Raw genomic sequence first — 21,752 nt, 5'->3', positions numbered from 1 at the left:
TTCAGGCTATGACTCTACCTGGGTTGTAGTTGATCGCTTGACGAAGGTAGCCCATGTCATCCCTGTGTAGACAACTTATACGAGTGCTAAGTTGGCAAAAATATACATGACCAAGATCGTGTGTCTGCATGGAGTTTCGAGGACCATCGTATAAGATAGAGGAACACAGTTTACTTCAAAGTTTTGGAATCAGTTGCATGAAACTTTGGGTACCAGGCTAGAGTTCAGTACAGCCTTTCTTCCACAGACAGATGGACAGACCGAGAGAGTCAATCAGATTCTAGAGGACATGTTGAGAGCTTGTGCGCTAGAATATGGATCTAGTTGGGATGATAATTTGCCTATGCAGAGTTCTCCTATAACAACAGTTATCAAGCCAGTTTGAAAATGGCCCCTTTCGAAGCTTTGTACGGAAGGAGGTGCAGGACACTGTTATCATGGTATGAAGTTGGAGATAGATAGTTGTTCGGACCAGACTTAATCAGAGATTCTGAGGAGAAGGTTAAGTTGATTATAGATAGACTCAAGATAGCCCAGTTCAGGCAGGAGAGTTATGTAGATATTAAACGCAAGGAGGTAGCCAACAAAGTCAGAGACAGAGCATATCTTCGTGTATCCCCACTTCGAGGAGTTAAGCGATTTGGAGTCAAAGGGAAGCTAGCACCATGATTTGTAGGACCATACAGAGTTTTGGAACGCATGGGAGAAGTTGCCTACAAGTTGGAATTACCCGAAGGATTGTCAGGAGTTCATGATGTGTTTCATGTTTCCCGGTTGAAAAAGTGCCATGCAGAGATGGCCGACATTCCACTGAGAGATACAGTGCCACTGGAATCAATTCAGTTGGATAATGATCTGACCTATGAAGAGAAGCCAGTCAAGATTCTCAATTTTTCCAGCCGAGGTACTCACAGCAAAGTCATCAAGTTTTGCAAAGTTTAGTGGATCCACCATACCGAGTAGGAAGCCACCTGGGAGCTAGAATAAGACCTCCGCAAGGACCACCCACACCTTTTTGCTGACCAACCCGAATCTCGAGGGCGAGATTCGTCTTAAGGAGGGTAGGTTTGTAACATCCCAATTTTCAATTTGGATGTTATACATAGATCATTCATATGCATTCATATTTTATTGCAATGGGGTTTCTATTTGGTTGTGATCCAAGAAATCAAAAGCAACTCAAGGACCCAAGGGGAGAGTTGGAGGTTTCATATAAATTTCATTTTTGAATTTATTCAAATTTGAAAAGTGGATCAATTTGATTTCAACAAATTCTTTCCAATTATTTCAAAACAATAAAAATAAAAGAGATAAGATAAAAGGACTTCTTCAAAACAGAGGAGAAATGTTGGAAAAGAAATTTGGAAGTCAAATTATTTTATTTGAATTTTTTATGTGCAATTTTTATTCAGTTGAATTAGGGGAAAATATGCATTTTTAAAAATTGCATTTAGTCTAGAAAAATGTCATTGTCCCAAATATTAGGAAGGGATGGTGAAAAAAAAATTCTGGAATTTTAGGATTTTTATTTTATTTTATTAGGATTTTCTTCGCGGTGCTGTTTAAAAAAAAGTCGCGCGCATGCCGACAGGGCCGGCCCAGCCGCCGACCGCCTTCCCCGCGTCGCGCCGCCCGTGTCCTCGCCGGACTCCGACTAGGAGTCCGGGTCGAAGCCACCCGCCATCGCCCCCTCGCGCAAGTCGAGGCGCCCCCTGGCCTTTAAAAGTCGACCCCGCCGCCCCCTCCTCCTTACAAATCGTCGCCGCCCCCTCCTCCTCACAAATCGCCACCGCTGTTCCGCGCCGCCGCCGCCTGCCATTGCTGCTGCTGCTGTTGCATCTCGCCACCGCCCGCCGCCGCTGCCGGAGCCGCCGCCCCGCCTCAGCGTTGACCGTGTCACTGTTTGACCAAACCGGTAAACCACCGGTCTTCTCGGGTTTTTTTCAGTCCAGTAGATTAGATCGGTTTTTTTATTTTAGTTCTTAGATAGCGAGCGTTCACCCGATTAGTTCTATTAACGAACGAGTTCGTTCGTTAGTCTCTGTTAGCCGATGTTCGTCTGATAGATTTTTCCTTTTCTGTTTATTTTCGGCCAGGGATCTATCTGCGAATATTTTTTATCGAGATTTAGCCTCTGATCTTCAAACAAGCGTAACTTTTAGCTCCTTTATCCAAATTAAATGAAACCAACGCCTAGATCTTCATAACGATCCCCTCTATCCAGTAAACAAACTTGAACATGATTTTGACAATTTAAAATTTGAGTTTAGTTCAGATTAGTATTCGATCTTGATTCGTTTGCTTCTTGAGTTTTGTAGCTCCGTTTGAGTTGAATCTTTTTGCAAATCATAGCTATATACCTACTGTTAAGATCTAATCCACATGAAAATAATGATGTTAGGTTTCATTTTTTATTTAGTTTAGTTGTTTGCTTGTTCTGAAGTTTTATTTAGATCTTTTCTCGATTTCTCTTTGCATCGTTTGCATGATTGCTTATGTATGCTACTGTTTGTCTATGCTAGATTTTTCGGAGTGCGAAGCTTGTTACTATGAATCTCTAGAGTTATCCGATCATCGGCAAGGCAAGTTACACTTTGATCATACTCTGCTATACCCAGTTTTTACTATGCATTAGTTTTGCCCCTCAAATATTTGCATGAGTAGGATTGGGAACATGTGGTTTGGTTTAGTACTTGAGGTAGGAACCTATTACCTTTTGATCACCCTAGGAATATATGTTATGCTCAATTATTGCTTAGTAATGCTCGTAGACAGGGATTGGATCGTGATACACATGGAACTTGTGAGAGTTAATAATTTCGGACAACATTAAGGTGGCAACTTTAATACACATCTGGGTGAATTGGTTGGGGCACCTGGAGAATCGAGTGCTAGCCTGTTTGGGAAATCCCGGAATACCCGTATGATTATTCCTCGGTTCTCCAACCAGGCTCAAAGGGATCATATGATATTTCATGCCTAGAAACTTCCGTGTGCAGCCACAAGCCATTATGGGCTCTGGCATAGTTGAGTAAGTTGTGTGAGCTCTTGAAGAGGTGGACTAGCAGATGTAGGGGAAAGTAGGTGTACCGGTCTACCCAAAGTAGAGAGTTAACGCTTAAGAAAGACTATGTCTTGATCTTCCGATCATGAATGCGGTCGAGTCTTGTGGGGAAAGTGTGCAACCTCTACAGAGTGTATAAACTAATCATGGTTAGTCGTGTCCCCGGTTGTGGACATCTTGAGTATCTAGAAGCAGATATTATTGTTGATCTAATCACTCTTTAGTTAATGAATTGGGTTTAATGATGATACTTGATTAATGTTGGGATTTGAGTTGGAGGAACCTTCTCAAATATTGGTTTAACTTGGTAGTAAATAAAATTTATTCCTTTATTGTATGGAAAAATTAGCTTTATGCAAAAACATTAAACTTAGAGCCTCCACCAGCCAAATATGCATGTAGATATAGTTTCTTGCGTTCATTTTGCTCTACAGTGTAACTCTGATAGCAAATTCCATGTACTGACCTACACGGCTGCAACGCCTCATGTTGCAGACTTTACCGACGAAGAATAAGGTGCGATAGGTCGTTGCCATGCACTCAGCTATGTCGTTGGAGTTGATGGACTCATTTACCTTCGAAGCTTCCGCAATTATTTAGTTTACATGGCCTTCATCCATTTTATTTATGTAACATATACTCTTTATGAGGACCTCGATGTAATAAGTGTGTGATTGAACTCTATTATAATTCCTCGAGTACTGTGTGTGTCAGCATACCGATCCTGGGATGACACTTAAGCACAGAGACTTCGGTCCATTGGGATCCTGCTCGCTACAGTAACAGTTGAGTTAGTCCACAGAGGGCTCCACCCACGAAGGGCAGGGGCGTGCCTAGGATAAAAACTGACTGGGATTGATCTATGAAACACTCATGAACATGTTTACACAATCATATAAACATCTAGCACTTTTTATCCAAAAAAATCTAGCATTTTTCTTATAATAATAAGATATTTCATCAACATTCTAAACGAAAGATACTTCATCCAGTTAACACCACAAGTTACCATTAAACTAAACAAACCTTACACTTTATATCATGGCATTTCATATGTAGCAAAAGGTAATATTTGTCTAACATAAATGCCAACAAAAGATACTTCATCCAGTAATAACACGACAGGTTTAGTATTAAACTGAACAAACCTTACAAGAAGGCTTTATATCTCAATAGTTTCATATCTTGCAAAAGATAATATTTGTGTCTGACATTACATGTGAAGAGAAAACACATATTAGGACTAGGCATTTGAATATAATTGGAGAAGGTAAATTAGAAAAGGTGCAAGGTATTACAACATTACGTTTCATTTCTCCCACGATGATCTTTCATCTTATGGAATCGATCAACAATCACTTCATTAGTAGTTGTGTCCAGCTGCTCCTTCTCCATGAAGCAAATTAGGCTATGGCTCAAATAATCATCACCTATTTTATACGCAAAGCATTCTTCACAATCTTCATTGCAGAAAAACATCTCTCAATGGTGGCAGTGGCAACTGGGAGTGTTAGAGCTAGCTTCAAAAGCCGATATACCAAAGGATATGAGAGATGCTTTCCTGTATCCACCATCAGTTTAGCCAAATCACTTATTCTGTCTAAGCTAGAAAACCTTGTATCGTGGAGTATATTATCTATATAGAGGCCAAGTTCATGCTCAAGAGTCACCATATCTTTGTGATTAAAGTCATCAGGATAAAATTTTGCTAATTTCAGCAACTTCTCCTTATCAAAATGACAAAATAAATCACTTGGGCTCAAAGCAGACATGCATAGAAGCAACTCAAAATTTACCTCATTAAATCTATCACTAAACTCTTCTCCTAACAAATCTAGCACAGCAAAGAAACAATCAACACGATAATAATGCTCATTGTTAATGCCGGTCTTTTTTCTTGGCTTCTTTGGGTTAACATAGGAATCTTCCATATTGAGCACTGGAATGTCATGCTTCTCGCATAAACAACATACCTTCTTCATAAGAGAATCCCACCCCTCATTGGTTCTGAGCTTTTCTAACTCTCGTTTAGTTGATTCCACATCTGAAATAGCATTTACAATGTCTTTATTCTTTCTCCGTAAGGTTTTGAAAGCCCATTTGTTAAAGCTAATAGCATCATCATCATGTGTAAGAAAAATGCAGAATCAAAGGTCTGGAAATATTTGAGAAGACCTCTAGCTTGACTCCTCTTTCCGGTATTTGTGCCATCTTTCTCAACATCGTCTAGTACTTCAACCACCGATGAGAACATCTTGGACAAACCCAACAATGTTTTATAATGGGAGTTCCATCGAGTGTCACCTGGTCTTTGAAGTGATAATTCTTGATTCAGTCCAGTCCCTGTAGAAATCTCTCCACATCCTATTGCTTTCTTCACTTCCTCTTGGTGATGCTCATGAAGTTGGTCTTTTCGCTTGCAAGATGCGCCCACGACATTCAGCAAAACTGAAACCATATCAAAGAAATCTCCGACCTCGAATGTCTTCTTTGCTATAGCAACAACAACCAAGTTGAGTTTATGAGCAAAACAATTTACATAATATACCGATTTGTTCTCGCTCATAATTTTATCTTACAAACCATTAAACTAATCGGATATATTACTTGCTCCATCATAACCTTGGCCTCTAACTTGTTTAAGAGTCAACCCAAGTTGTGAGAATAATGAATCTATGCAAGACTTGAGATAAGAAGTTGTTGTCTCCTCCACATGAACAACACCAACAAACTTCTCTTGGACCAGTCCACACTTATCAAGATATCAAAGAACAACCGCCATTTGTTCTTTGTCGGAAACATCTCTACACTCATCAACTAATAAGTTGAACACATCATTACCAATTTCTTTCATCAGATAGGCTAGTACTTCTTTTGCAAATCACTCGGTAATATCTATTTCAATTTTAGGAGACAACATTTGATTATTATTTAGAGCATTCTTGAATGCCTTCGCAACAACATCATTCTGCTTAATAGTGTAGTCCATCAACTCAAGGTAATTTCCTTTATTTTCAGACTCTTTCGATTCATCATGGCCATGAAAAGGTTGTCCCTGATGCAACAAGTATCGGCAAACATCAATTGCAACATTTAACCAGATGAGATGCTCATTCTTCTCAATTTTGGCTTTGCCTATGCAAGATGCAGGGATTGATTGATCTTGCTTTAATAGATCCTCACAATCCTTGAGTGTTCTATTGTGGAAGCTATTACGATCACCGATGTGAGTCACAAATCTCTCTATCTTGTTCGAAGAGTTGAATCCTTCTACTACAAATGCATCATGCCCATGGTGGTTGTATTTAATGTTGTCCCTAAATAAATAGCAGCATAAGCAATAGGCTTTGTTCTCCTTCTCGTTGTACTCTAGCCAATAAGCATAATCGTCAGACCAATCCAGATCTTATTCTTCTTCTTCTTCTTCTTCTTCTTCTTCTTCTTCTCAATCTCCTTGTATGGAAATTCCAATTTCCGGGGCTGATTAGGTCCCCAAATCAAATACTTCCTTCTTATCTCGTCACATTGGTTGGGATGATAATCTGCCATTCGCTTCCTTTTAGCCGGATCCCGAGGGAGCTGCTTCTTCTTGAGCTTGCGTTGGTTTTTCCCTTGAAGAGGAAAGGGTGATGTAGCAAAGTAGAGATAAGTATTTCCCTCGGTTTGAGAACCAAGGTATCAATCCAGTAGGAGGTACAAGCAAGTCTCCAATCTATACACCTGCACAAACAATCAAACACTTGCACCCAACACAATAAAGGGGTTGCTAATCCCTTCATGGTCACTTGCAAGGATGAGATCTAATAGAGATAGATATAAAAGATTACTAAAACATAAAACAAAGTAAAAACAAATAAATTGCAGCAAGGTATTTTTGGGTTTCTTGGTTTATAGATCTGAAAATATATGATGGAAAATAGACCTGGAGGCCATGGGTTTCACTAGAGGCTCCTCCCTTGAAAGAAAATAATGCGGTGGGTGAACAAATTACTGTCGAGCAATTGATAGAAAAGCGCAAAGTTATGATTATATCCAAGGCAATGATTATGAATATAGGCATCACGCCCGTGTCAAGTAGACCGACTCCTGCCTGCATCTACTACTATGGCTCCACACATTGACCGTTATCCAGCATGCATCTAGAGTATTAAGTTCAAAAGAACGGAGTAACACCTTAAGTAAGATGACATGATGTAGAGGGGTAAACTCAAGCAATATGATGAAAACCCCATATTTTTATCCTTGATGGCAACAATACAATACGTGCCTCACTACCCCTACTTTGTCATTGGGTGAGGACACCGCAAGATTGAACCCAAAACTAAGCACCTCTCCCATTGCAAGAAGAACCAATCTAGTTGGCCAAACCAAACCGATAGTTCGAATAGAAATACAAAGATATCAAATCATGCATGTAAGAATACAGGGAAGATTCAAAGAATATTCATAGATAATCTGATCATAAATCCACAATTCATCGGATCTCAAAAACACACCGCAAAAGAATTTTACATTGGATAGATCTCCAAGAACATCAAGGAGAACATTGTATTGAAGATCAAAGAGAGAGAAGAAGACATCTAGCTACTAGCTATGGACCCATAGGTATGTGGTAAACTACTCAAAGGGAAATAGAGTTGATGTAGAAGCCCTTCATGATCGGATCCCCCTCCGGCAGGGTGTCGGAAAAGGCCCCAAGATGGGATCTCATGGGTAGAGAAGGTCGCGGCGGTGAAAAAGTATTTTGGTGGACACTTTTGTTGGGAATATTTCCGAATTTATAGGCCAAGAATTAGGGTTGGAGGAGCTCTGAGGGGCCCACAAGCCCTCAGGGCAAGCCCCCCTAGGGCGCGCCCCTGAGGCTTGTGGCCTCCTCAGGACTCCTCTGACTTCATATCCAAGTCCTACGTGTGTCTACTAGTCCAAGAAAAATCATTGCGAAAGTTCTATTCCGTTTGGACTCCGCTTGGTATTCCTTTTCTGTAAAACTCAAAAACAAGGAAAAACAGAAATTGGCACTAGGCTCTAGGTTAATAAGTTAGTCCCAAAAATAATACAAAATAGCATATTAATGCATATAAAACATCCAAAACATATAATAAAATAGCATGGAACAAACAAAAATTATAGATAAGTTGGATACGAATCAAGCATCCCCAAGCTTAATTCCTGCTCGTACTCGAGTAGGTAAATGATAAAAACAAAATTTTTGATGTGGAATGCTACCTAACATATTTATCCATGTAATTTTCTTTATTGTGGCATGAATATTCAGCTCCATAAGATTCGAAAGAAAAGTTTAACATTGACATAAAAACAATAATACTTCAAGCATACTAATAAAGCAATCATGTCTTCTCAAAATATCATGGCTAGCAGACTATGGCATAGCCTATTGGTGGGAAGGGGCTGATGTCTTTCCACCCACCTAGGTTCAAGGCATGGTACTTGCAATTTGGGTTTGTTGCACCAATTATACTGTAGGGGGTTCCCTTACGGTCTTTCTGTCAAAAAAAATATCATGGCTATAGAAAGTTATCCCTACAAAATCATATATTTTGGCTACGCTCCATCTTCATCACACAGAGTATTAAATCATGCACAACCCCAATGACAAGCCAAGCAATTATTTCATACTTTTGATGTTCTAAAACTTTTTCAACTTCCACGCGATACATGAGCGTGAGCCATGGATATAGCACTATAGGTGGAATAGAATATGGTGGTTGTGGAGAAGACAAAAAGGAGAAAGTCTCACATCAACTAGGCGTATTAACGGGCTATTGATATGCCCATCAATAGATATCAATGTGAGTGAGTAGGGATTGCCATGCAACGGATGCATTAGAGCTATAAGTGTATGAAAGCTCAAAAAGAAACTAAGTGGGTGTGCATACGAATCGCTTGCTCACGAAGACCTAGGGCAATTTGAGGAAACCATCACTAGAATATACAAGACAAGTTTTATAAAAAAATCCCACTGGGATATGAAAGTGACAACGTAGGAGACTCTCTATCATGAAGATCATGGTGCTACTTTGAAGCACAAGTGTGGAAAAGGATAGTAACACTGTCCCTTCTCTCTTTTCTCTCATTTTTTCTTTTTTATTTGGGCTTCTTTGGCCTCTTTTATTTTTTGTGAAGTCCGGAGATTCATCCCAACTTGTGAGGGATTCGTAGCTTCCATCATCCTTTCCTCACATGGGAAAATGCTCTAATAATGATGATCATCACACTTTTATTTACTTACAACTCAAGAATTACAACTCGATTCTAGAACAAAATATGAATCTATATGAATGCCTCCGGCGGTGTACCTGGATGTGCAATGATCAAGAGAGACATGTATAAAAAAATAATGAACGGTGAACTTGCCACAAATACTATGTCAACTACATGACCATGCAAAGCAATATGACAATGATGCAGTGTGTCATAACAAATGGAACGGTGGAAGTTGCATGGCAATATATCTCGGAATGGCTATGGAAATGCCATAATAGGTAGGTATGGTGGCTGTTTTGAGGAAGGTATATGGTAGGTTTAATGCACTGGCAAAATTTGTGCGGTACTAGAGAGCCTAGCAATGGTGGAAGGGTGAGAGTGTGTATAATCCATGGACTCAACATTAGTCATAAAGAACTCACATACTTATTGCCAAAGTCTATTAGCTATTTAAACAAAGTATTACATGCATGCTCCTAGGGGGATAGATTGGTGGGAAAATGCCATCGCTCGTCCGCGACCGCCACTCATAAGGAAGAAAATCAATAAATAAATCATGCTCTGACTTCATCACATACCAGTTCACCATACGTGCATGCTACGGGAATCACAAACTTTAACACAACTATTTCTACCAATCCACAATTACTCACTAGCTTGAGTCTAATATTACGATCTTTTTATCTCAAAACAATCAGAAGGAATCAAACTTCGCATAGTATTCAACGCTCTTTATATGAAAGTTTTTATTATATCCCTCTTGGATGCCCATCATATTAGGAATAAGTTCATAACCTAAGAAAATTTCCATGTTGTTTAGAGACTCTCAAAATAATATAAGTTAAGCATGAGAGTTCAACAATTTCTATAAAATAAAGCCACTGTCGTGCTCTAGAAAGATATAAGTGAAGTACAAGAGCAAATTGCCTACCTCAAAAGATGTAAGTGAAGCACATAGAGTATTCTAATAAATTCACGATTCATGCATGTACGTCTCATAAGGTGTGTACAGCAAGGATGATTGTGGCAAACTAGAAAGCAAAGACTGATATCATACAAGACGCTCCAAGCAAAACACATATCATGTGGTGAATAAAAATATAACCTGAAGTAAATTTACTAATGGATTGAAGACGAAAGAGGGGATGCCATCCGGGGCATCCCCAAGCTTAGATGCTTGGTTGTCCTTGAATATTACCTTGAGGTGCCATGGGCATCCCCAAGCTTAGGCCCTTGCCACTCCTTATTCCATAGTCCATCAAATCTCTGCCCAAAACTTTAAAACTTCACAACACAAAACTCAACAGAAAACTCATGAGATCCGTTATTATAAGAAAATAAATCACCACTTTTTGGTACTATTGTGAACTCATTCTATATTTATATTGGTGTAATACCTACAGTATTCCAACTTTTCCAAGGTTCATACTGATGTTGGCTTGAACTACATCGGTATTTCCCCAAAGAGGAAGGGATGATGCAGCATAGTAACGGTAGGTATTTCCCTCAGTGATGAGACCAAGGTTATCGAACTAGTAGGAGAACCACGCAACACTACGTAAACGGTACCTGCGCACAAAGAACAAATACTAGCAACCCGACATGTTAAAGGAGTTGTCAATCCCTTTCGGGTAATGGTGCCAGAAATTGTCAAGTTGGCGGGATAAATTGTAGTAGATTGACAAATGTAAATAAAAGCAAATAAAATTCAGCGAGGTATTTTTGGGTTTTTGGATTAATAGATTGGAAAATAAAAGCGAATAAAAATAGATCTCGAAGGCAAATATAATAAACAGACACGGGGGCCGTAGATTTCACTAGTGGCTTCTCTCGAGAAAAATAGCATACGGTGGGTAAACAAATTTTTGTTGGGCAATTGACAGAACTTCAAATAATTATGACGATATCTAGGCAATGATCATTATATAGGCATCACGTCCAAGATTAGTAGACCGACTCCTGCCTGCATCTACTACTATTACTCCACACATTAACCGCTATCCAGCATGCATCTAGTGTGTTAAGTTCATGGAAAATGGAGTAATGCAATAAGAATGATGACATGATGTAGACAAGATCTATTCATGTAGGAATTAGACCCCATCTTGTTATCCTTAATGGCAATGATACATACGTGTTGGTTCCCTTTCTGTCACTGGGATCAAGCACCGTAAGATCAAACCCATCACAAAGCACCTCTTCCCATGGCAAGAAAAATCGATCTAGTTGGCCTAACTAAACCAAAGATTCGAAGAAGAAATACGAGGCTATAAGTAATCATGCATATAAGAGATCAAAAGACTCAAATAACTTTCATGGATAAAAACATAGATCTGATCATGAACTCAAAGTTCATGAGATCCCAACAAACACACCACAAAAAAGAGTTACATCAAAATAGATCTCCAAGAGACCATTGTATTGAGAATCAAAAGAGAGAGAGGAAGCCATATAGCTACTAACTACGGACCTGTAGGTCTATAATTAACTACTCACGCATCATCGGAGAGGCACTAATGAGGATGATGAACCCCTCCATGATGGTGTCTAGATTGGATCTGTGGTTGCTGGAACTTGCGGCGGCTGGAATTGATTTTTGTCGACTCCCCTAGGGTTTTGGGAATATTGGGGTATTTATAGAGAAAAGAGGCGGTGCGGGAGGCAGACGAGGTGGGCAAAACCCACCTGGGCGCACCTAAGCCCCCAGGCGTGCCCTGGTGGGTTGTTCTCCCCTCAGAGCCCCCCATAGGTACTTTCTTGTCCCATCGTGTATCTTTTGGTCCAGAAAAAATCACCAAAAAATTTTGTTGTGTTTGGACTCCGTTTCGTATTGATTTACTGTGAAGTAAAAAACAAACAAAAAATAGCAACTAGCACTGGGCACTATGTCAATAGGTTAGTCCCAAAAAATGATATAAGTTGCTATAAAATAATTGTAAAACATCCATGAATGATAATATAACAGCATGGAACAATAAAAAATTATAGATACATTGGAGACATATCAGCATCCCCAAGCTTAATTCCTGCTCGTCGTCGAGTAGGTAAATAATAAAAACAGAATTTTTGATGTGGAATGTTGCCTAACATGTTCATCACATATTATTTTCTTTGTAGCATGGACATTTGGACTTTTATATGATTCAAAGCAATAGTCTAGTTTTGACATGAAGATTTCAATACTCAAGCATATCAACAAGTAACCATGTCTTTCAAAATATCAACACTAAAGCAAGTTATCCCTAGCCCATTATGCTCAATCATTGATCCATTCAAGAAACACACTCACATATTAGCTACACCAAATGCTCAAGTACGATCATAGTTCCCCTTAGTTGGTGCTTTATAAGAGAAGATGGAGACTCAAAATAAAAATAAAATTGCATAAAGTAAATAGAAAGGCCCTTCGCAGAGGGAAGTAGGGATTTGTAGAGGTGCCAGAGCTCAAAGCGAAAAAGATAGAGATAAAACATTTTGGGTGGCATGCCTTTCTGTTAACGAAAATGATCGAGTAGTTCCCAATACTTTCCATGCTAGATATATCATAGGAGGTTCCCAAACAAAAAATAAACTTTATTCCTTTTTCCACCATACTTTCACATTCCACGGCTAACCGAATCCACGGGTGCCGTCCATACCAATACTTTCCAAGGAATTTATTATTTGACAACATAATGTAAATTCATTTTTCATTTCGGGACTGGGCATCCCTAATACCTTTGCCGTACTCACGTGCAATGACAAGTGAATAAACACTCATCTTGAGAATAACACATCTAGCATGGAAAAATATCAGCCACCCCTTACCATTTCATGAGCGGTACGAGCACACAAAAGAGTAATTTATTTTAAAAATTAGAGATGGCACATACAAATTTGCTTAGAACGGCACGGAAATACCACATATAGGTAGGTATAGTGGACTCATATGGCAAAACTGGGTTTAAGGATTTTGGATGCACAAGTAGTGATCATACTTAGTGCAAATGAAGGCTAGCAAAAGATTGAGAAGCATCCAACCAAGAAATGAAAAATCTCATAAGCAAGCATTAAGCATAACATTGAATGATGCACCACAAGTAGGATGTAATTTCATTGCATAACTATTGACTTTCGTGCTTGCATAGGGAATCACAAACCTTAACACCAATACTCTTACTAAAGCGTAATTACTCATCAACATGACTCACATATTATATCAACATATCGCAAAACTATTACAAGGAATCAAGTATATTTTGTCTAGTGATCTTCATGAAAGTTTTTATAATATCCCCCTTGAATATCTATCACTTTGGGACTAATTTCATATGTTGCTTTTGATAGGTCAAACAAATCTAAGTGAAGAACATGAGCATAAAATTTTTCTTCTCTCAAAATAATTTAAGTGAAGCAAGAGAGAATTTCTTTAAAAAAATCTAACTCTCAAATAAATCTAAGTGAAGCATCAGAGCATTTCTCAAAAAAATACTAAAGCACAACATGCTCAAAAAGATATAAGTGAAGCACTAGAGCAATTCCATAGCTCATAAAGATTTAAGTGAAGCATATAGAGCAATTCTAACAAGTCATAGCATATTTTTGGATCCCTCAAATAGGTGTGTCCAGCAAGGATAGATGAATTCAAATAAAAAACAAAACGCTCCAAGCAAAATGCTCATATCATGCAAGACGCTCCAAGCAAAACTCATGATATGTGACGAATAAAAATATAGCTCCAAGTAAAATACTGATGGTTGTTAGAAGAAAGAGGGGATGCCATTCGGGGCATCCCCAAGCTTAGTTGCTTGCTTCTATTTTATATAATAGCTTGGGATGCCATGGGGCATCCCCAAGCTTAGGCTCTTGTTACTCCTTATTCCTTCATCTATCGTGATCTCACCCAAAACTTGAAAACTTCAATCACACAAAACTCAACAAAACCTTCGTGAGAACCGTTAGTATAACAAAGCAAATCACTACTCTAAGTATTATTGCAAACTCAATCATATTTTATATTTGCATTATATCTAGTGTATTCCAACTTTACTATAGCTTATACCCTCCAATACAAACCATATATTCATCAAAATAAGCACACAACACAAAGAAAACAGAATCTGTCAAAAACAGAACAGTCTGTAGTAATCAGAGAACTTCGTATACTTCTGTAACTCCAAAAATTATGAAAAAATAGGACAACGTGGGAAATTTGTGTATAAATGTTGTGTAAAAAATTAAGAGCAAAACCGCGTTTCTATGATTTATGAAAATTATTTTTCTCGTCGCAGAAGTTTCTGTTTTTCAACAAGACCAAATCAACTATCACCCAACATGATCCCAAAGGCCTTGCTTGGAACAAACACTAATTAAAACACAATCATAACAGAGGCATAATTGTGCAAACATTCAAGAGCAGAAAGAAAAAGACAAAAGTAAATTTTATTCACCGGGTTGCCTCCCAACAAGCGCTATCGTTTTATGCCCCTAGCTAGGCATAAGATTTCAATGATGCTCACATGAAAGATAGTAATTGAAACACGAAGAGAGCATCATGTAATATGTGAAAAACACATTTAAGTCTAGCATACATCCTATGAATAGGCATTTTATAAGCAAAAAAAATTATCAAGATAGGAAATTTCTAGCATATGCAAAGAAGAGGAATTAAACATTGACGATCTCAACATATGAGAGGTAATCTAGTAAAATGAAAATTTCTACAACCATATTTTCCTCTCTCATAATAATTACATGTGGGATCATATTAAAATTCCACAATATAACTATCACGTAAAATATTCTCTTCATGATCCACATGCACGCAAAGTTGACACTCTCCAAAAATAGTGGGATTATCATCAAATAAAGTCATGACCTCTCTGAACCCACTTTTGTAAAAAAATCATAAGATTGAACACCCTCCAAATATGTGGGATTGTTTTTACCTAGAGTCGACGCTCTTCCAAACCCACTTTCAATATTATTGCAAACATTATTATCAGTTTCATATTCATCCTGACGCTTAAATAATTTTTCAAGATCATAAGAAGAATCACCCCAATCATGATCATTACAATAAGTAGTGGACATATCAAAATTAGCATCCCTAAGCTTGGGGTCTGGCATGTAATTAACACAATTGACATTAATATAAATTATAATAACATCATCGCAATCATGCTTTTCATTCAAGGAGCTATCATGGATCACTTTATAAATTTCTTCATTTAATACTTCATCACAATTTTCGGATTCATAGATCTCAAGCAAAACTTCATAAAGATAATCTAGTGAACTCAATTCACTAGCAATTGGTTCATCATAATTGGATCTCTTGAAAAGATTAGCAAGTGGATGAGGATCCATATCAATAGATTATTAGCAAGCAAATAGAAGGCACATGGTAACACAAGTAGAGATAGAAAACAATAGATCTGACGAGAAAAAGGTGAACAAAAAGAGGGCGAATAAAACGGCAAATTTTTGTGAAGTGGGGAGAGAAAAATGAGAGGCAAATGGAAAATAATGTAAATTTCAAGGAGATGAGATTTGTGATTAGGAACCTACTATATGTTGATGATGTCTCCCCGGCAACGGCACCAGAAATTCCTTTTGATGTTGGCTTGAACTACGTCGGTATTTCACCAAAGAGGAAGGGATGATGCAGCACATCAACGGTATGTATTTCCCTCAGTGATGAGTCCAAGGTTGTCAAACCAGTGGGAGAACCACGCAACACTACATAAACGGTACCTACACACAAAGAACAAATACTTGCAACCCGGCATGTTAAAGGGGCTGTCAATCCCTTTTGGGTAACAGTGCCAGAAATCGTCAAGTTGACGGTGTTGGGGATATTACCACTAAGCGTAAACCGGCCTACTCGGGCCGGGTTAACTTCATTAGTGGTATAAGCAGAGGAAGGCCCAAGGCCTATAGTCGGTTTAGAATCTGTAGCCGTAAACCGACCTGATGTATAACTTGTATTATAAGTTAGGAATAGAGAGGTACCAACCGGGATACGAGTATGAACCGGTTGGGACTCTATGGACTGTTGGGCGTCACCCGTGTTTATAAGGGGACGACCCGGCGGCGGTTCAAAAACCAACAACCACAACTCGAGCCTAGGCGAAGCTTGTTTGCTCCCTAGCCATCAAGATCATATCAATTCCATCACAACTAGACGTAGGCTTTTACCTTCATCGAAGGGGCCAAACTAGTATAAAACCCTCGTGTCTTTGTGTCCGCTTTAACCCCTTCAAGTAAACCCGTAGCGATGGCTCCACGACTAAGTCCTTTCACTAGGACATCTGCCGTGACAAATCCACGACAGTTGGCGCCCACCGTGGGGCTATCGCATGATGGTTTGACGATCTTGGAGGGCAAGCTCAAGGGACTCGAAGGCTATGTTGTGGGCCGGATGACCAAGAGTCGTCGGGGCAGGATCTACATCGACGACGCAGGATGGGATCCCGATTCGATCGAGTGCGGGTACCGGGTCCCCTTTGGTGGCATACACGTTTTCATTGGCAAAATCGGTGAGCCTGGGCCTGAGCCGGACATCTGCACCGACCTCATCGAGACGGCTCAGCGTGCGAGATCTACCTGGGCTAAACCGGCCGTGAAGCGTGTTTTCGTTGGAGTCGTCCACGAAGGAGAGCGTGAGGATGAATCAGAACACGGTAGCGAGACCGTCGTCTACTCCGAGGACGAGTCCTCGACCGGAGAGACCGAATCACTGTACCAGTTGCAACACAACGAGATTAGGGGCTGTTCCGATGGCGACAGTATTCCGGACCCCCCGGGCCAAGTCAACCGGGTCGGAATATTCATGGCTGGCACACAGGCGGCGAATCACTCTTCGACCGCCGCAGCAATGCTCTCCGGATCAGCAGCAGCAGGGTCAGGAGGCCTTGTGCGCCCGCCGGTTCAAGTTCTATCCAATCTGTTTGATGCACTAGCCGCGCTTATGGCAGAGGACAATCCGGCGGATCAGGAGGCCCATAATGCAGAAATTACGAAGGTGAGAGAGCAGATCGTGCAAGCCAAAGCGGATCTGGCAGCAGAAAAAGATAGGATGGCTGCAGAGCGGGCCGCTTTAGACGCCCAGGCCTATAAACTCATGCTTGACCAGAACGCATCACAGGAGGTTTTGAAGCAGAAGCACAGATCACGCCTGCCGTTAGGGTTTGACCCCCGAAATCTCTTTCGCACTCCAGGAGCTGGACCCAGTAATCCGCCGCAGTATCCGGAGACAAACCGGATTGAGGCACCGGGACCAGGGGCGACGGTCCAACCTCGCCTGACGGAACCTCCTCACCAAAACATTGTGGTTCCTCCGCTGGTCCAGACGCCCCCGGGTCATTATTCGAATCCTATGGACAAACCTTGTTGCGGCCGCTGCACGGTTAGAGGCCATCCCAGTCGAAGGGGATTCTCCGCAAGCGATAGAGACGCGCCGGGTTAAGGAGCTTCTCCGGACTGCGTTGATTCAGCAGGAAGCATATTCATACAGCCGTGATCGGATCCACTCTACACCCCGTCCAAGCCGGAGTTATAGCAGGCGCTTGAATGAACCCGCCGTATCAAGCAATGCGCGAGGCCGTGAAGCAGCCTGTGGCGATAGCCCAGCAGGCGGTGTCCGTGATGCGCAGGATGTGGTGGACCGGGCCCGAGCACAAAGGGAGGCCGAGTTAGCAGCCCAGGATAATGCGGGTCAACTTACGCCGGTTCGTTCTACCACCTTCGCCGGACTAGGAGTCACATCCGCTTTGGGAGTGCCTTGCTTGATCCCTGCTTTACGTAATGTGCGCCTGCCCAAAGATTTCAAGGGTCCACGCAAGGTGCCGAATTACACTGCTGATTTACCCCCTGAAGCATGGGTAGAGAGTTATGAGATGGCCATGGAAATGCTGGACGTGGATGAGGCCGCATGTGCAAAATACTTCACCATGATGCTTGAGGGCACGGCTCGTACTTGGTTAAAGAGCCTACCACCCAATTCTATCAGCTCATGGGCCCAGTTGCGGGCCCGGTTTATACAGAATTTCAAGGATACATGTAAGAAGCCCAAGTCCATAGTAGACCTGGCGGCTTGTGTCCAGGAGGAAGGAGAATCAACGACCCGTTGGGTGCGCCGCGTTTCGAAAATTTTGCACTCTCTGACAGGATTAATGCTGACTCTGCGATCTTAACTCTGGAAGGCAACTGCCGGTTTGAGCCTCTAAAATTGAAGTTGGGACGCATGAAGCGGTTCTGTAATGACATTGGAACCCTCATGGCTGCTTTAGTGAAGTATGCCGATTCGGACAGTACCAAGGATCCCGAGCCTAATGATGATGAAGCAGGGAAGGGAAAGAAGAATAGCAACTCCAAACAGCAGCAGTACAAACTAGCGGGTCATGGAAACAGAGGCAAGCGCAAGGCGGATGGCAGCGTGGACTTTGTGGCCAACACTAATGCACAGAACAGGGGGCAGCGGCGCAGAGGTAAAGCGGCAAATCGTAATGGGGCTCCCAATCCTAACGCAAGCCGTTTGAACTATTTGTTGAATCAGCCTTGCCCGAAGCACGGGACGAAGGAGGCGCCGGCTAACCATCTTTGGAAAGATTGTTATATCATGCAGGAGTTCAAAAACTCTAATGCTTTCCGGTATGATCACGGATCAGATGGCGGTTCGGGATCCGGTTTCCACGGGCCGGGTCACGATGGAGCTTCCGGTTCAGGTCGCAATCAGGGCGGTCACAATCACCAGAATAATCAGAACAGCCAGCAGCAGCAGCAGCAGTCGGGTTATCAGAGCCAGCCAAAACAGTTGAACAATGGGCAATATCATGTTTTCACAACTAATTTGGATAAACGCGACCGAAAACTCCACAGGCGAGCGGTGAATTCTGTTGAACCGGCCTTACCACGTTACTTGCGCTGGTCGGAGCAGCCTATCATGTGGAGCAGAGAGGATCACCCGCCCCGGGTTGATAATCCGAGCCAGCTAGCATTAGTGGTAGACCCTCAGGTGGGGGGTTATAAATTCACCAAGGTACTCATGGATGGAGGAAGTAGTATTAACATATTGTACTATGAGACATTCCGCCGCATGGGTTTAATAGACAAAGATCTCCGACCGTCGAATACGGTGTTCCATGGTGTGGTGCCTGGCAAATCTGCATATCCTGTTGGTAAGATAGCCCTGGATGTGGCCTTTGGGGATGAGCACGACTCCCGGTCGGAAAAGCTAACATTTGAGGTGGTGAAGATCCGGAGCCCGTATCACGCCTTGTTTGGCCGGCCGGCTTACGCCAAGTTCATGGCGCGGCCTTGTTATATATACTTGCAGCTCAAGATGCCGGGTTACAAGGGGACCATAACGGTTCATGGGAGCCGTAGGGTCGCTTTGGAATGTGAGGAAGGTGATGCGGCTTATGCAGAGTCAGTCTGTGCCACGGAGGAGTTGAAGTATTATAAGGACAATGTTGATCTGGCGGATATGACCCCTTTAAAGAAGCCAACTACAGAGCATGATTCAGATCTGAAGTTCAAATCGACAGCTGAGACCAAGCTTGTTGACTTCATGCCCGGCGATTCGTCCAAGCAGTTCACTATCAGTGCCAACCTGGATCCCAAATAGGAAAGCGCGCTCATCGAGTTCATCCGTGAGAATCGGGACATTTTTGCATGGAAGCCATCTGACATGCCAGGTGTACCGAGGGAACTCGCTGAGCACACTCTTAATGTGGATCCTAAGTATAAACCGGTGAAACAGTTCCTCCGCCGGTTTAACGAAGAAAGACGCAAAGCCATTGGAGAGGAAGTGGCCAGGCTTTTAGCAGCTGGTTTTATTATTGAGGTGTTCCATCCAGAGTGGCTTGCTAATCCGGTGCTGGTTCTTAAGAAAAACGGCACTTGGTGTATGTGTGTGGATTACACAGATCTTAACAAAGCCTGTCCGGCAGATCCTTTTGCCCTCCCCCGTATTGACCAGATCATTGATGCCACGGCGGGTTGTGAGCGTTTGAGTTTTTTGGATGCATATTCTGGATATCATCAGATCAAGATGGCGGTTAAGGACCAGGAGAAAACAGCATTTATTACTCCCTTTGGAGCCTTCTGCTATGTATCTATGCCCTTCGGGCTCAAGAGTGCCCAAGCCACCTATCAACGGTGTATACAGAATTGCCTGCATAAACAGATCGGCCGCAATGTGCACGCCTATGTGGATGATATTGTAGTGAAGTCAAGACAGAAGGAGATGCTGGTGAATGATTTGAAGGAGACCTTTGGCAACTTGCAAGTTTACAAGATGATGCTTAATCCGGCCAAGTGTGTCTTTGGTGTTCCGGCAGGCAAGTTACTGGGTTTCCTGGTGTCTAACAAAGGAATCGAGGCTAACCCGGAGAAGATTACGGCTGTTACATCCCTAGCTAAACCAAAATGTATCAATGATGTTCAGCGTTTGGCGGGCCGGATCGCTGCACTAAGCCGGTTTATCAGCCGCCTCGAAGAGAAGTCCATTCTGTTGTACCAAATGCTGAGGAAGACAGACCATTTCATTTGGAGTCCGGCTGCTGATGAAGCATTTGAGGACCTGAAGCGGCAGTTAGCCAATCCGCCTGTTCTTGCAGCTCCGGTCGACAGGGAGCCACTATTATTATACGTAGCGGCCAATGCTCGGGCAGTTAGCGTGGCTATTGTGGTGGAACGCAAAGAGGCAGGCAAGGAATATCCGGTTCAGCGGCCAGTTTATTATATCAGCGAGGTGCTTACTGAATCCAAGCAAAGGTATCCGCATTGGCAGAAGCTGGTCTATGGTGTTTTTATGGCCAGTCGGAAGTTGAAGCAGTATTTTCAAGGGCACCCCATCACAGTGGTCAGTTCAGCTCCCTTGAGTGATATTATACAGAACCGTGAGGCGACTGGCCGGATTGCCAAGTGGGCTATAGAGCTTGGGCCGCACGGATTGAAGTACGTGCCTCGGACGGTAGTGAAGTCTCAAGCACTTGTTGATTTCATCAATGACTGGACGGAGTTACAAGCACCAGAGGAGAAGCCGGATCACACATATTGGATTATTCATTTTGACGGATCCAGGCAATTGGAAGGCTCGGGGGCTGGAGTCGTATTAACTTCCCCACGAGGTGATAAGTTTTGTTATGTTCTCCGCTTAATGTTCCCTTGTACTAATAATGAAGCTGAGTACGAAGCCTTGTTCCATGGTCTCCGGATGGCTAAAGAGATGAATTTAAGCCGGGTTAACTGCTTTGGTGACTCGGACCTAGTGGCTCAACAGGTGTCTGACACTTGGGATTCTAAGGACCCGCTCATGGCTGCATATCGTCGGGAAGTGGATAATATTGCAGGTTGTTTCAAGGGTTATCAAGTGGATCATGTGGACCGTTGGAAGAATGAAGCGGCGGATGCTTTAAGCCGGTTGGGCTCTCAGCGTAAACCGGTCCCGCCTAACGTCTTTTTGGACGTGTTGCAC

This window comes from Triticum aestivum, chromosome 4B, assembly GCF_018294505.1.
Source record: "Triticum aestivum cultivar Chinese Spring chromosome 4B, IWGSC CS RefSeq v2.1, whole genome shotgun sequence".
Classification (NCBI taxonomy): domain Eukaryota; kingdom Viridiplantae; phylum Streptophyta; class Magnoliopsida; order Poales; family Poaceae; genus Triticum; species Triticum aestivum.
The sequence above is the reverse complement of the archived record's forward strand: the minus strand, read 5'-3'. Positions refer to the sequence as shown.